The sequence below is a fragment of the Cyprinodon variegatus genome, unplaced genomic scaffold (genome assembly GCF_000732505.1).
Source record: "Cyprinodon variegatus isolate N-32 unplaced genomic scaffold, C_variegatus-1.0 Scaffold227, whole genome shotgun sequence".
NCBI classification, from domain to species: domain Eukaryota; kingdom Metazoa; phylum Chordata; class Actinopteri; order Cyprinodontiformes; family Cyprinodontidae; genus Cyprinodon; species Cyprinodon variegatus.
The window spans coordinates 256508-273187 of NW_015150680.1; the positions used below are offsets into that span (position 1 = coordinate 256508).

General features: G+C 37.5%; 1 protein-coding gene across 1 annotated transcript in view; it reads right to left on the reverse strand.

Moving 5' to 3' along the window:
- jak2 (Janus kinase 2) overlaps positions 1-15773 on the reverse strand; it is a 51405-nt gene extending 35632 nt beyond the window's left edge. The window contains exon 1 of the mRNA XM_015381036.1: positions 15476-15773. The gene's annotated coding sequence lies outside the window, so the exon portion shown is untranslated. The remainder of the gene's footprint in view (positions 1-15475) is intronic.
- Positions 15774-16680: the final 907 nt, after the last annotated feature.

Below are 16680 nucleotides of genomic sequence, written 5' to 3' on the forward strand. Positions count from 1 at the left end.
GCAAACTTTCAGTATCAAGGCTGAGTAATCTTTAGTAAATGAGGCCTCTGATGCTAAAATAATTACTTTAAAACCTGTAGACATCTCTGAAAATAAATCAAATCAAAACTTATAAGGTTCTGGTGTCCATTGTGAAAAGCTGCTGACAGTGCACATCTACTCTGTCCAGAATGCCAAGATTTCTCAAGAGACTTAGTAAAGACAAAACATATTGCAAACAAAAATGGAATAATGGTAAATATTTAAATAACACATAAGCCTAGCCAGCTATTTTTTCCCCCATTAAACCTCCAAAAGGGAGAACCCCCTTTAAGGATAGATGTAAAAAAAAAAAAAAAAGGAAAAAAAAAAAAAAAAAAAAAAGTTAGTGGAGGAATCAGCAGGAGGGGAGAGTAAAAGAGTTTATGCCCCGTACGCTACAGAGAAGGTCATGGTATTTAGTTGGTCTCCATCTAGAAAAAACTGTGCTAGTCCAACTTACAAAGCAAGATGGGCTGTTTGTCAAGGATTTAAAAAGTAGAAAACTGCAGGGGCCACATGTGAAATTCTAGTACACACAGCTTCACGTTCCTTAAAAACAAATGAATATGATTAATGCAAGACACATCCACATTTTATGATAAATCAAATGTCTTCAACATGATAATGAAATGATTCTGGTTGCCATTAAAATACATTTGTAACACAAAGCTGCTGGCCCACACAGACAAACATTCATATTGTGAAGGTAAACAGTGTGTAGCTTTAAACTGTGGTATCCATGTGACCGAGTTTAATTTCTTAGCCTGAGAATTCTAAATAAAAACTCCTGTTTACCAAGTCATGTTACCGTCTAGTCATACCAAGTCATTTTCTGATAAGCAACCACACACACATTAGATAAACACATGGTTCAGAAAAGTGCTATCTGCTGAATCTGAAATACTATTTTTTTGCCATCAAACAAGATGGAAACTCAAACCTGAACAGAAGAAAAACTTGATGCCTTTAAGGATGCTGTTCATAATGTGCTTAATTATACAGCTAACTTTCTTTGCTTAAACAAAAGGTTTTGTCGTAGCATGTTTACAAGTTCAAGAATGTATTAACATTCCAGTGTTTTGTTTTGTTTTTCGATCAGCAGATGAAACATTAAACACATCTGAAAAACATTCACTTGCTTTAGGCTATAATATCATCAACACATTTAAAATCTTTTTTTATATATCTTTTTATATATATATATATATATATATATATATTTGTTTCCCATTAAGTAAAATGTCAGATAAAAGCTAGATACATATTCTTTGATATTTTTTTTAAACCAGAATCAGGGTGATCTCAAAACAGGGGCTCCTTAACTGTCTTCTAGGTGCACTAGTTCTTAGAACGCAGCATTTTATAGACTTTTATATGGTAAGAAAAAAAAGAAGAAAATAACCTTTAACATTATATGATGAGTCCCATCAAGCTTTTGTGGTGAATCCTGTCAACAGTTTACATTAGATAAGTTGACAGAGTTGTGTAAAAAAGCAAAAAAATCAACAGTTCGTCATTAAATTTACATAAATATATAATTGCACATAGTTTGAGCAGTTTGGTTATAATTGAGGCTGTGGCAGGACACGGACGAGACTTTCTGTGACCAAACATCATTAAGCAGACAGCTATTGATGACATGTTTTATATGCAACCAAAATTGGAATAGAGTGAAATGTTTTCTAAGTTTAGAGCCAAGTCAGTGTTATCTCTTAATAGAGTGTGAAGTGACAGACATCCAAAAAGACCAACAACAAAGAAATTCCCCCATTAAACTCTGCTCCTAACATAAAACAACTATATAGGAGAAAGGAGTATTTCAGACACTATCAGAGTGCTGCAGCTTTTCATTTGCAAACCATTTCCAGTTCCGTGTATACAAGCCAGCCATTTATACTGGAAAATAAACCTACATCTGATGTGAAGGTATCCATATTTCACAAAAGATAATCATTATCAGCCTTCATGACACTGACATTAAATTTGACCTGCTTACACAAGCCTGGATTGTAGCTATGCCAAAAGCTAGGCCTTCAATAGATTATTAGTACAGACATGTGTCATGAAAACTCCAAAATATTTCTTATCAAAAACATCTGTAAGGTACTTTTCTGCATAGTGTTATGGAGGTCTAAAAACATTGCTGTTAGGTGAATTGACTTCTTAAATTCTCCTTAGGTGTGTCCGTGTTGCCCTGCGATGGACTGGCGACCTGCCCAGGGTGGACAGCCTCTCGAGTTAGGCACGAGCACCCCTCACAACCCAGCTTGTGATAAGCGTGATAGAAAATTGAAATGATGGATGTTGTGGATTTCTCGTTTATCACATGGGGAATAAAAATGTTAGGCTAGGATTATTCCGAAATTCTAATAAAACTTGCCTTAGCTAATTCTTGACCTCATAGCACACCTCAATCTGAGGCAACCAGACTGCTCAGTTGTTCTGACACCATCCAGGAGTGTTGGTCAATTCTGGCAGCTCGCAATGAAGCATCCAGTAGTTGGAGTGCTGTTGCTTTTAAGCCCACAGAGACCCATTCTCCAAGGCACGTTCCAAGCCAGATTCAAATCAGTTGGACTGTTTTGTTTGGCCTGGGTGCTCTACTTGGATCTGAATCTTGGTGAAAAGGTTTAATTCTTAGAAATTGTTTTCAAGACAGGGTTACACATGCCTTGGAAGTTGAGACCGCAGCCCTACCCCTCTGTTAAGTGTTTTTAGACTAACTCATACATATTGTAAAAAAAAACTATACCAATTTAAATTAATCCAGGCATTAAAAGCTATTACTAAAATGGACATTCTTTAACTCAATGACAATGTTCCACCTTTCATTTTAGTTACTTACAGACTTTTAGGTAGCGTTGCCTACGGGCGACCATTGTAAGCTTTTTATTAAAAATATAAAAAATTGTACCCCATCTTTTTAGAATGTACAGCTTTGGTACATTTCCCCAGGACACTTCACTCAAATGTTCAAAATCTTACAAGCAGCAGATGCTGGAGTTGGGAAAATTTAAATATTGCTGATCGATGCACCACATCAACCAATCAGAGAAGCTGATCTAGGAAATGGCAGGGAGACGAACAGCACTGCAGAGCACCATGATAACTCCACTGAAACTGTTTCTTAAAGCCTAAATTAACTTAAAATGTTGAAACCGTACAGCAAAAATATGTTTGCTTTTTTTATTCTGATGCCTGCAGTTTGTACTACACAGCTTAAAAACACTAACATCTATTTCTAGCCACCACGAGCAGTAGCTGAAAAACCCCAAGAGGCAACTGGGCCTGAGGCAGCTGCTGCTGGATTCCCAGTGACAGCGCACCGCCGGGATGAGGAGGTCTGCGTGCATCTGACCGTGAAATAATATTTTAAGACAGGATCATAGTCTTGATCAACTGACTGCACTGACGATATTTTGAGGTGAACTTTCGCACTTAAAAACATATTAAAACTACTTTTTTACCCCCTGTTCACAGCAAGTATAGAAAATCTGCTCTCTGCCATTAAACAAAGGAGCAGCAAACGCATTAGAAGCATCTGGACACACTTTACTTGAGATGATCTTACCGTCTCTGACCTTAATATGTACAAGCGTCAAAAATCAAGCAGCAAACAGCTTTTTTGATGCTCAAAGCCTGTGCGTTGTGAACGTAGCATTACACTTTCTGATTGTTTGAATTAACCTATGTAACATGATGTTGTACCTTAAAATAATCTCATGTCTTCCTTATGAAATTTCCACCTCTAGTCAAGCACACATACTTACCATAATCAGAACAAAACTAGTGTTGTAATAAGGAGAAAAAGTAAGCTGCATTCCACCTCAAAATGCAGGAAATAATATATATTTCAAAATTATCAACCCCCCAATGTCGCAAAGCTTAACGATGTGATAAACCAAGGTGTACTGCTTTTTATCAAACCCACCAGCGCCCTAATAATTGACCCCTCTGCGATTGAAGGAAAAGTCTGGTCAGTAAGGAATAATCAATGGATAATTATTTATACCTAAAACTAATACATTTGTGGTGATTTAATGAATTTAGCGTTAATCAGTGAAAAACTAAAAAAGTTTGGGCCGGACATTTTTGCTCAAATATAGTAACACCTCACTTATGACATCTTCCGGCAGTGACATCACGGTGCGGTAGGCCTAGGACAACAACAATTATTCAAGACTTTGAGAGGACTTCACCATTGAAATTCACAAGCGCTATAGTTAAACTGACAATGCCCACATGCATGGCATTTTGATGTTGTAATAAATCGGGTAAAAGAGAAAAAAATTAGTTATTTCACCTTTCCGATTCATGATCCACCACGGACGGGTTCGTCATTGGATTGCCAACTTGAAGAGGGAGGATTTTGCCATCAAACGTCTGGGCAGAGAAATAACTTGCCATATGTACCCAACATTTTGAAGACTAATGTCTCAAGATGACTTGGATAATAGCGCGTTGTAACAAACAACAGATAAAGCACTGGGACTTGATGAACAGCCGATACCGCACCGTGACCTCACAAACCAGTAGGTGGCAGTAGTGTTCGTTGACAAACATGGATGTCTCCAGTAAAGCATATTCAAATTAAATTACTTTTAATTAAAAACAGTTATCATTTACTGAACAGTATGTCGTAATTTCATATTTTAAGTACTTTCAGAAATTTGAATTCTAAATATGACAGGACTTATCCTTTAATAATACGCACAGCTCCCTTTTGCTAACAGAAGAGTAGATGGTCTTCCTCCGATATGTTGCAAATCTTTGGAGCATACAGAAGCATACTATTCCTCTTTGCATGGTCACTTTGTGAATGTTATCTCTCTAAATAATGTCTCCTGAGTCTCGTGCTTTTTTTTTTTCAGCTCACCCTGAAGGCTTTCTTTAGGGTTTGAGTTTAAAACTATCATCTGGTGAACAATTTCTTTGACTTTATATTTCAGATCATTATCCTGCTTAATGAACCAATGATAATTGATTCTCATTTTCCTGAGAAGAGCAATTGGATTTCTCTTTGAAGAGTTCATTTAGTGATTAAATTTATGATGGCAAATACTCCAAGGTTCCAATAGGCCAATAAAAAAGGAAACAGGCCCCCAGTGTTTAAAAATTACTTCTATAATCATTGGGAATGAAGATAGTTTCTGCACATTGATCTCTTGTTTCAAAACAATGGCAGAGATTGTTGTTGCCTATAAGAACAGTCTCTTCAAACCAAACCTCAAAATTCTTGAAATAAACTGGCTCACAGGTAGATGAAACCACAAGATGCCATTTTAGCTCAAAATCTAAGCCAGTAATGTTCAGATAGTTTTTCTCTTGATCATGCATTGTCTCAAGATATACTGGGTTTCTCTTGCAGGTTGCTGTCACAATTTGAAGCGTTCTAAACCCATACTCGCCTCGTACTCGTCGTCTTCCACTACATCCAGGTCCAGCAGCAATCTCATCAGAGAATATCAGACTTCCTTCTACTCAGGAACCTCCTCCAGGTTTGTTATGTGGCCTACAAATGCGTCCTTCTTTTTGCCCGATTTGACGTATGGGTCCGAAGTATCTTCGCTATCCTTGGATATCCCAGGATTCATTGCGAGACCAAGCAAGTCAGCTGCTCCCTGATCAGGGGAAATGGTACTTGGTGCTGAACAGTGGTGAATATTGGAAGTTCAGTTTAATATAATACATGTACACTCACTGGCCACTTTATTAGGTACACTTGTCCAACTGCTCGTTAACACTTAATTTCTAAGCAGCCAATCACATGGTGGCAACTCAGTGCATTTAGGCATTTAGACATGGTCAAGACAATGTCCTGCAGTTCAAACCGAGCATTAGTATGGGGAAGAAAGGTGATTTGAGTGACTTTGAACGTGGCATGATTGTTGGTGCCAGAAGGGCTGGTCTGAGTATTTCAGAAACTGCTGATCTACTGGGATTTTCACACACAACCATCTCTAGGGTTTACAGAGAATGGTCCGAGAGAGAAAAAACATCCAGTGAGCGGCAGTTCTGTGGGCGGAAATGCCTTGTTGATGCCAGAGGTCAGAGGAGAATGGCCAGACTGGTTTGAGCTGATAGAAGGGCAACAGTGACTCAAATAACCACCCGTTACAACCAAGGTCGGCAGAAGAGCATCTCTGAACGCACAGTACGTCGAACTTTGAGGCAGATGGGCTACAGCAGCAGAAGACCACACAGGGTGCCACTCCTTTCAGGTAAGAACAGGAAACTGAGGCTACAATTTGCACAAGCTCATCGAAATTGGACAATAGAAGATTGGAAAAACTTTGCCTGGTCTGATGAGTCTCGATTTCTGCTGCGACATTCGGATGGTAGGGTCAGAATTTGGCGTCTACAACATGAAAGCATGGATCCATCCTGCCTTGTATCAACGGTTCAGGCTGGTGGTGGTGGTGTCATGGTGTGGGGAATATTTTCTTGGCACTCTTTGGGCCCCTTGGTACCAATTGAGCATCGTTGCAACGCCACAGCCTACCTGAGTATTGTTGCTGACCATGTCCATCCCTTTATGACCACAATGTACCCAACTTCTGATGGCTACTTTCAGCAGGATAATGCGCCATGTCATAAAGCTGGAATCATCTCAGACTGGTTTCTTGAAGATGACAATGAGTTCACTGTACTCAAATGGCCTCCACAGTCACCAGATCTCAATCCAATAGAGCATCTTTGGGATGTGGTGGAACGGGAGATTCGCATCATGGATGTGCAGCCGACAAATCTGCGGCAACTGTGTGATGCCATCATGTCAATATGGACCAAACTCCCTGAGGAATGCTTCCAGCACCTTGCTGAATCTATGCCACGAAGAATTGAGGCAGTTCTGAAGGCAAAAGGGGGTCCAACCCGTTACTAGCATGGGGTACCTAATAAAGTGGCCGGTGAGTGTATATGAATAGTTCTATCTGAAATGAATGACAATAGTTTTTTTTAATGGTTATTGAGTCAGATATGTGGCGGTAATGCTTGGTTTATTTAAAGGTTTTTATCTGTTACTGTGTAAATTGGTTTGGCTGTAATTTTAAGGACAGATTCTAATATATCTGCAGAGTGGGGACTATAAATCTGATAGGATTTTTATTTTTTAATGCTATATTGCACAATTTGCTTAACTAAGTATTTTTTGTTGTTGAATATAAGATATTTTGCACATAGATTTTTTATACATACACTGTTTAGATTTACTTATATCTTTCTATCCCTTAAATAGAATAGAATAGAAAATCTCCTTATTGTCCCACAATGGGGAAATTTACAGCAGCAGAAAGTCTATTAAAAATGGTCAAACAAGTGTGGACATTAAAAAAATGTATGACATAATAGGGAAGAGTTAAAATATAAACAATAAAATACTGTACTGTAAAGTGTTTTAACAATATAATCCTGTGCACCTGGAGAATAAATAACCAATATTCAGCTATGGACATTTTTACAGTGATGGATATTTGAAAATAGCAGCAACATCAGAGATGTGCAAAATGACAGCAGCATGTTATTTTACTGACTAAGGTTTATATCCTTACATTGGATTTTATTTGTTTATGCTCCTGGTGGTTGTCACCTTTATTCAACTCTGAATTCACACGAGTGAAGTCTCTGTTCACTTTACAATAACAAAAATAAAAATCTTTTCCTGCTTTGTGTGTCAACTGTCACGGTTGCTAGGCGACAGGGCGTACGGCGTTAAAAACCACCTAAGGATAATCCTTTTTGAATTCACAGATAAAACTCTTCCAGTCTCATTATTTTTTAAGGACTTCAAAGGATCCAGTCCAGGTAGACCGGGTCCTTGAAAGACCCAGCAAATGAATTCGAGCAGAGGCATAGTCCCTCCATGGCGTCCTGGGTCCTCCCTGGGAGACGTCCAGGGGACATCTGAAAGCCGACTCCTTTCGATGTGGAGAACTACTCCGAGCCGCTCCCGAATGACTGAGGTCATCACCTTATCCCTAAGGGAGATTCCAGCAACCCTGGGGGGAAAACTCATTTCGGCCGCTTGTATTCAGCATCTTGTTGTTTCGACCATGATCCAGATTTCATGACCATAGGAGAGGGTAGGGACATAGAGTGACCGGTTAATCAAAAGCTTTGCCTTTTCACTTATCTCTCTCTCTTCACCACGACAGACCAGTGCAGCATCCGCGTTATAGCAGCAGCGCACCGACCCGCCTATCAATCTCCCGCTCCATTCTCCCATCACTCATTAACAGATCATCACGCAAAAAAAAGATAACTAAGAAGATGAAACAAAGCCACAACCCATATTTTTGTTCCTTTGAATAAAGTAGTCCTGCTTTTATTTTCCAGGAAATTATATGTCACTTTAGGTGTATATTTTTGCAATTAGTAAACAGCTTGTAAAATGACGGATGAGTCACTCTGTCAAGAGAGAAAAGTTTGTTTGTTTGTTGTGAAACAAAGCGTTATAGAGACAACACCCTTTGAAGTGTCAGTAAGTCTGCCTCTGTGTCCAAAAAGTTGTTGCTTTAATAGATTCTTAACTTCCCCTACTTTATAAATAAAAAATATCAGGCATTAATGAAAGAAAAAAATAACATGGTGTGCCTAGGTCTGCTTTTGTGGAAAATAATGTGTGCGGTCCTTTTTACTACTAAATTAAAATGAAAGACAAAACATGGGGTTAATAAAAGCCAGGCACTTTGCGAGGAAACAGACATTTCACTTTTAAGACTGTTTAGTGTGAAACTCTTTCTGAGACTCTTAATTTAAAACATTCAAAAAGTATTTATCTGAATCAAGTGTTACCATCTGCTGGTACGCAACATTTGTGCCAGTTTTATAATGGATTCAAGAGCCAAACAGAACCCACTGTTCCCATTTTTCCCATTGTTGCTCTGGGGCCACAATGGGAAAACTCCTGTCCTAAACATTTTAAACATTGCCCAGTGTATGCTGGGCCTTTTCCTGATATATGTAAGCATGAAAATTGTATATAATTTAAGAGTATTCTCTACTCTCTAAATGGGTAAAAAGCTTTAGTTACTTATCAAACGACATTTTAGAGATTAAACAATGTCAAAAAATGCTGATTCCGTTAAATAACCTATTCAAATAATTGTTTCATAAGATTATAAATAAGAATAATTATTTTTTTTTTTTATTTCTTGAGTTTTATCTTGAATTAATTTGTTTTGTTTTTGTTTATATTGTCAAAATGGCACTACATTTTAAAAAATTTGTATGAGAGAAGTGCTGATCAGAATGGGGAGCTTTGTATCCCTATAGCTTCAACTTGGCATTTAGTGAAATAAACACCCTAAGAGTCATCCTCTAAAAACTTCCGCTTACATCATGCAAAGAAGAACTAACCACAGATTGTCATGAAGGTAGAATGGGTCTGCAGGAGTTTCCTTTCTCTGCACGTGTCATGACTTGTTTTCACATAATACTGCCTATAGTTTTATTTCACAGCATTCAGAAAACCCTAATGGAAAAGCAGCTTTTGTTAAAATCCATTACTGACCTTTAAAAAAAAAGGAATATTGTAAGCTTTAGTGAATTGCCTGTCAAATAATTTAGTATGAACTTTTCATTCACTTTTGGAAGGATAAGCTGCTTAACCTGAACGAATAAGGCTTTAAAAAGTCCAGACCTATCTGTCGATAACTGTACATCATTCAAGTGAAACAGTGGCATAAAAAAAAAAAAATTCTCGCTTTGTCGTTTCTTTTTGTTCTATTTCAAACCAGCCAGCTCCTTTTTCTGTAATTATGTTGGCTGACAGAGCACTTTGCTCTTCTGACCTGAATAAAACTGATACACATGACTTGAGATGCTCTAACAATGTACTTTCCCCTAAAACATGTCTGTGTCACTGCTTACTTTCTTCCAGTAAAACCCTAAATAAAATCTAAAGACGCTCCAGCAGATGAATCAACCCTGCCTACGTACAAGTTAGACATTAGATCAGAGAGAAAAAAACAATATGAAGTTATGGTTTTTTAACAATAACTAGCATTTCTTGATGTGACAAATGTAAACTTACTATGCATATCCTTCCAGAGGCTCCTCTAACCAGATATACAGTCAGAATAGGAGACCATATTACTGTTATTTGTCAAGAGAAATTCAAACAGTGCAAACTTCAAAAGCTTCAACACTCAAAGCCAGAATAAAGAGAAATCCTTGGTACATCTGAACTGGAAACGGCTTGTTCTGAAGAGAAATAAGTACACTGACTTCTAAAATTAATCATCTATAGAAAAAGACATAATTCCAATAAAATAAGATCATTGTTCAGCAATGTGACTCAGTTTGTTTCAATGGTTTAGAACTGTCTGGTATTTTATTAGAAAACCAGAGTTGTTATTGAAAGCTGTTTCAGATTTCTCTTAACTCTTTCATATAAAATACAAAGGGGATATGGGGCTTTTGCAGAATTAACTTCAAGTATGACAAAAAAGTTTATTGCTATGAAGTCTTTATCTGCAAATAGCTCCTATGCAAATAAAAACGGACACAAAGAAATATGCTAAAAATATTTTAATTCAAAAACACATGCTGGATTGTGTTCTGCAATCAAAAATAATAAAACAGCAGAGATGATTTCCTTCCTAATGCACAGCCTGAAACTCCTCATGTTCAACACATTTCAGTGTTCACTTTAAAAGCTACTGTAGGAGAAACCTACCTTTTTCCTCACTCTAATGCTTTTTCTTACAACTCTCTAGTTATGGAGAATTGCTGTTGTTGCTGACCAAAGCCATATGTCCAAACTCTGCTTCACCTCTCTATAAAACAGCTTCAGGTTCCTCCCTGTTCAAAGTACATTTTCCTTTCCATCATCACCCATACATACTCGGTATGAAGGATTGTAGCAGAGTGAACTACCCCATTTACACTACCCTTGAAAAACCGATCCATGCCGAGACCGTTACGAGCTCGGATCAGTTAACCAGGCCGAGCTTGGTTTTGACGACCGTTTACACATCACGCTATCTCAGTTCCTCGACTCCTCGCCTCCTAGTGATGATCTGCGGTATTACTGCCAGTATTGAAGGAGGAAATCAAGCAGTTTGTGGCAGTAATGCACCAAAAGTTGTTTGCCAACCGCCATAAAACACAAGAAGAAGAAGACGAAGAAGAAGGGAATCAAGCAAATTAAAATGGCGGCGCCCATCACATTTAGAAAGTTATGCTTGATTATTATTGCTGTACTTCTGTGTTTGCGGAGGGTCAGGCGAAGACGGCAAACTTTCGTGGATGTTTATAGTTGTTCTTCTTCTTCTGTTTTATGTTGGTTGGCAAGCAACTTCCGGAGGGGCATTACCGCCAACTACTGGATTGGAGTGTGAATTGTGATGTGCAGCCAGACGGAGATGACGGGTTCTGCTCATGCGCTCTTGGTATCAGAGAACCGAGCCAGGGAAAAACCGAGCCGAGCCCACCTCTGGAACTGGTCTACAGTTAGCGCGGTCCGGTTTTGTCTAGCTCGGTTCAGTTCAGTTTGCGTTCCATTTACACACAATAAGTTATCTCAGTTACTGAGCTCGGACCGGTCTGGGCACGGTTTTTCAAGGGTAGTGTAAATAGGGTAAACAGCACAGCAGAACAAACTTTCTCTACATGCTAGTCAGTGATTTCATGCTGTCGGTTTGTTTTTTAACCAGCCCAAATGGTTAACTAAATTAACTGCTCTGTTTTATAACTAGGACCCAATTAACCAACACTAAGTAACTTTTCAACCTTCTTAAACTTTTTTCTAGAACAATCACACTGCTGTCATGTCCCAAGGGCATCTGTGCCGCTTTCACCAGCACTAAGCAACTTTGAGAAGGGGGGCAGTAACTCTGCAATGCAAAACATCTACAAATGTGCAGACTGCTTTATAAAATATTTAACTTTCATAAGAAAGTAAGAAAGTATATTTGTGCAGAGTTGATATTCAGGAAATAAGGCACCTTCCTGCTGGGATCTATACGTGAGTTTACTGTCAAATGATCAAACATATTATTATGTTTATCTGGTTCAGGCTTGTCAGCATATCAGTTGCTGACAAGTCAGGTGGGGATCGATGCAGGAATATGGTACAAAACCAAAGTTAAACATCTGTTATTTTCAACATCTCTGTATTAAATTGATTCTCCACAATTAAATTCATTGCCAACATTACAGTACTCATCTTCCACAAAGCCACTGGAAACAGAAATGTAGTTCAATGCAACCGCAGGCGACCGGGACATCAGGAGTTTGACACGCTATGCACTGGTACACATGGGAAATGTGGTCTTCCTTCAGACAAACACTACAGCTTTTGTCCAATGGGAGGAGCCAAATGAACCCAAAACTGAAAGTTTTTAGAACTGCTTTAAAACAGCCATTTTATTTTTCCCTTCACGACTAAAACATTGTTTGATGAGCAAACTGACACCTCAATAGTTCATCGCCAATGTATCTATAAGCCTATGCCCCATTTTCCTAAATTTACTCCAGGTATAAACTTCCTGCGCTCTTTTGGAGTGCCCATGTTGAACAGGTCTGACCTAGCAAACAATCAAAGTGTTATATTCAAGATGGATTTAGTGGATACTCAGGAGTAACCAGTATCCAGCTCAACTCAGACACCAGTGGGAGCTCCACATAAGGGGAAAAAAGTTTTTTTTAAAACCTTGTCTAGGACCAGCGCAAGAATGAGTAGAAGTGTGCTGCAGTTCTCTGTTTTGAAGCTATACTTAAAGCTACAGTGTGTAATTTTCAGCGACATCTAACGTCCAGACTGCAGACCGCAGCAACATGAACATCTCCCCCCCACCGTCTCTCCCCCCCAACAGTACGGCGAGCGTTATGGGACAAAATGTCTTCCACGATGTCCACATCACCTACCTTCTCAAGTGATGAGGTTTGTTTACATAGATAATTTTACAGATAGTATATACTGCCATCTATTGTTCAGTACCGTCTCAGTTCATCTCTCTCAACTTGCCGTAGTTACTTTCGAGCGTAATGGGCGATCTCGCAATCGCTAGTTTGTTGGCTCTGCACTGCCGTAGCGCAAAGATGTCTGCCTCCATGGCTGCGAGACCCGCTCCTATGTAATTATAAATAACAAATTCTAAGGCAACGCAAATATTAAGGTTAAGAGGCTGAGCTCGTAGATGATGATAAATAACATAGTTATGTATAATATATTACATTTCTGACTATATATCCCTGTAATTATTACACACTGTAGCTTTAAAACAGACTAATGCTAAGTCATTCCAACTTCCATGCTTAGCATTCTAGGGTATTAGAATTATCAAAACAACAAACTGGGATCCAGCTTCCATTCTAACTTCTAGATGTAACACTTCTAGCTGGACAATTCTAGAGGTGAAGAACCAACAATTGAGTCGTTTCAATGTCTAAACAGCAACATTCTGACATGCAATTTTTTTTTTTTTTTTTTTTACCAGTAGCTGAACTACATTTTGGGGACTCTGTTTGCCTAAATGCAAATCCAAAAGACATGAACATGGTTTACTTATCGCAAGATAGGTATGTATCAACATTTTCTTTAATCACATATTAAAACATTATAATATTGTGCAGCCATAATACATATATACGTTAATCTTACAGGCAGGTAAATAAATATTATGATGGAAGAAACTCCTTTTAATCTTGGTTTAATATCTCTGCATATTTACATAATGAATTGTGAAGGAAATTACTTAAATTTAGTTGAAGTGCTGACTTTAAGCTTAAATTCAATAGGAGGAAAAAAGGATGAAATAAAAATGTGAGAAAAATGTTTTAACACAATCACTTCATTTTAGAACTTATATTATACTTAAAATAATAATAATAATAAATCTTTTGCTGGCAGAGAAAGCCTAAATTCCTCTTTTTGATTGCTTTGCAGGGTCTTTACTGCGGCGGGTTTCAGTTGCTGTTTGTCTGAGGGGCTTTCTGCCGAAGTTTGGTTCTTAAACAAGTGAACTTCATGCTTCACTTGTTAAGATTAAGTGTCTGACTTTGCAGTTCAATAATTTTTTACTCCTTCGCTAAACAAAAAATAATCCCATCATACTTTGGTTATATATAATCAATTATTGTTCATCTGTATTATGGAATGCTGCCCAATTCAATGTGACTTCATTTAACTGGATTCTGGCAGCAAAGCACAGCCAAGCATCACAGTGCCTCCTCCGTGTTTTACAGATAATCTAGTACGCTTAGGTTGGTGAGTTGTTCCACGCCTGTTTAATAGCTTGCCATTATTCTTACCTTGGTTAATCTGGAATGTATCTATCCAAAGCCCTCTATTGGTCCTTTTCAAATGCTTTGAAGCAAAGTCTAACTTAACCTTTCAACATGTGAGGGTTAAGAGCAGCGTGTCCATTGCAGTGAAAATTAATCTCTAGCAAAAAGTCAAATGACATGTGCTTAAGTTGATTTTAAAAGGTTAAACAATGAATATGTGTAATGCACTGAGTATACATTTTTTAATACAATATGTATTCAATAATAATAAATCGTATATTAAAAAGAGTAACTTTCCTGCTTTCCTTCTGCCACATTATTACGAATCATTTGGGAATTTCAAACAGCATTAAAAGGGCATAAAAGAAGATGCAGTCAGTGATGCATGCAAATTAGACTTTAAATTTGGAAACTAACAAATAAGGAAATTAAAAAAATTTGTCTCCTGCAGGATAGCAGACTAATTTCCTCATGATCAGATCATGTCGCCAAAACAGTTATTGCCAGTGCAGTTATGCATGCATGTGTCATACAAGAAAAACTGTCTAGCAATGTGGCAAAAATGTTATCATGCATGGGCATGTTGCTTTTTCACAGAAAAATAACCAAACCTCATGCAAATATTTAAAACAAAATGAAAATGTTACCGTTACATTTAAGAAAACTTACAATTTACTGCAGCATTTTAGCTTTAAAAGTTCCTCAGCTGCTTAACATGAATATGTGCATGTATGTATCCTTTATTCAACAAAAGATCTAAAGATTAAAAACAGTTTTTTAAGAGTGAACTGGCCAAGCAAGCAGCATTAAACAAACGGTAAATCAAAAAACACAAAAACAGAAACTTAAATTCATAACCAGGAAGCATCATTTGATTTGTTTTGACAGGCTCATATATCAAAAATACTATAGTAAACACATATTATCACAGAAATTCACAAACTATAAGCAAACATTGAATCATATGGATCAGTTTGTACCCTGGAAATGGGCTTATCATCTTAAACAACTCAAATAGAAACTTAAATCTCATTTTGAACCTTATAGGGTTGTTTTTTTTATCCCCCATCTCTCTGAAAGCATATCTAGTTTATTAGCTTGCATTTTAACTCACCTAAGGACATAGAGATAAATCAGCAACGGCCAGACTGCATCTTTAAACCTAACCCGAGAGGCTAGTTAGTTGTCGTTAGCAGATAGATGGTAATAAGCAGACTCTTACCGGGTTATTTGCCGCTGTGAGTTTCCAGAAGTGAACTCGGTTCAGCTTGAAGTCCAGCAGTCAGCTCCGGATTAGCTAGCAAAGCTACAAACCTTCAACCGTCGACAGCTCCTTCAATAAGCTGCTTTTCCGACGTTTTCCGCATCTTCTTCATTTACTCTGCTCGGTGGAAGGTTGTTTTCGCTTCGACCCGACAGACCTTTTTGAATTAAAATATGTTTCTTTTTGTGTGTGTGTTAATAAAGAGCGTACGTTCAGCCCCCAGGCGGTACTGAGCTCTGAGTCCGTCTGTCAGAGGGAAGCAGTCAGTGTGACGAAGATGGCTAACAGGGCGGAGATGTTTTCATCCTGTCCCCTCCTCTCATCTAAAGCCCTCAATTTAGGGCTAATACACCAATTATTATCAATAGGGAACTATTTTCTCCTCAGAGCTGCGGATGGTACCAGAAACTGTAATCAAAAGTAAAAGAAGCAATACCATGATCATATAATTAAAATAAACTCAGTCAAGGTGTAAAGCATTTACTTAAAAATCTTCTAGTCCTGAGTGGACGTTACTGTATGTACCGAAGAGGATTAGGGCCACTGAAAAAATAAAAAAAAGTTAACTGATTTTTTAAATTTTATTTCAGTATAATATAAGAAAAAATAAGACTTCTGACTTTAATCTCAGAATTCTGATTTTTTTTAATCATAATTCTGAATTTAATCTCAGAATTCTGACTTTAACCTCAGAATTCTGACTTTAATCTAACTAGTGTGTAACTACAACCGCCAAAGTTATACATCTTTCTAGTGTCTCTCTCATAACCCTGGAAGAGGATTAGAGCCATTAAAAAAAAAAAAGTTAACTGATTTTTAAATTTTATTTCTGTATAATATGAGAAAAAAGTCAAAATTCTGACTTTAATCTCAGAATTCTAACTTTAATCTCATAATTCTGACATTTTTCTCATAATTCTGAATTTAATCTCAGAATTCTGACTTTAATCTAACTAATGTGTAACTACAACCGCCCAAGTTAGACATCATTCTAGTGTCTCATAACTACGGAAGACAATTAGGGCCACTGAAAAAATAAAAAAAAAGTTAACTGATTTTTACATTTCATTTCAGTGTAATATGAGAAAAAAAATCAGAATCATGACTTTAATCTCAGAATTCTGACATTTTTCTCAGAATTCTTACTTTTTTTCTCATAATTC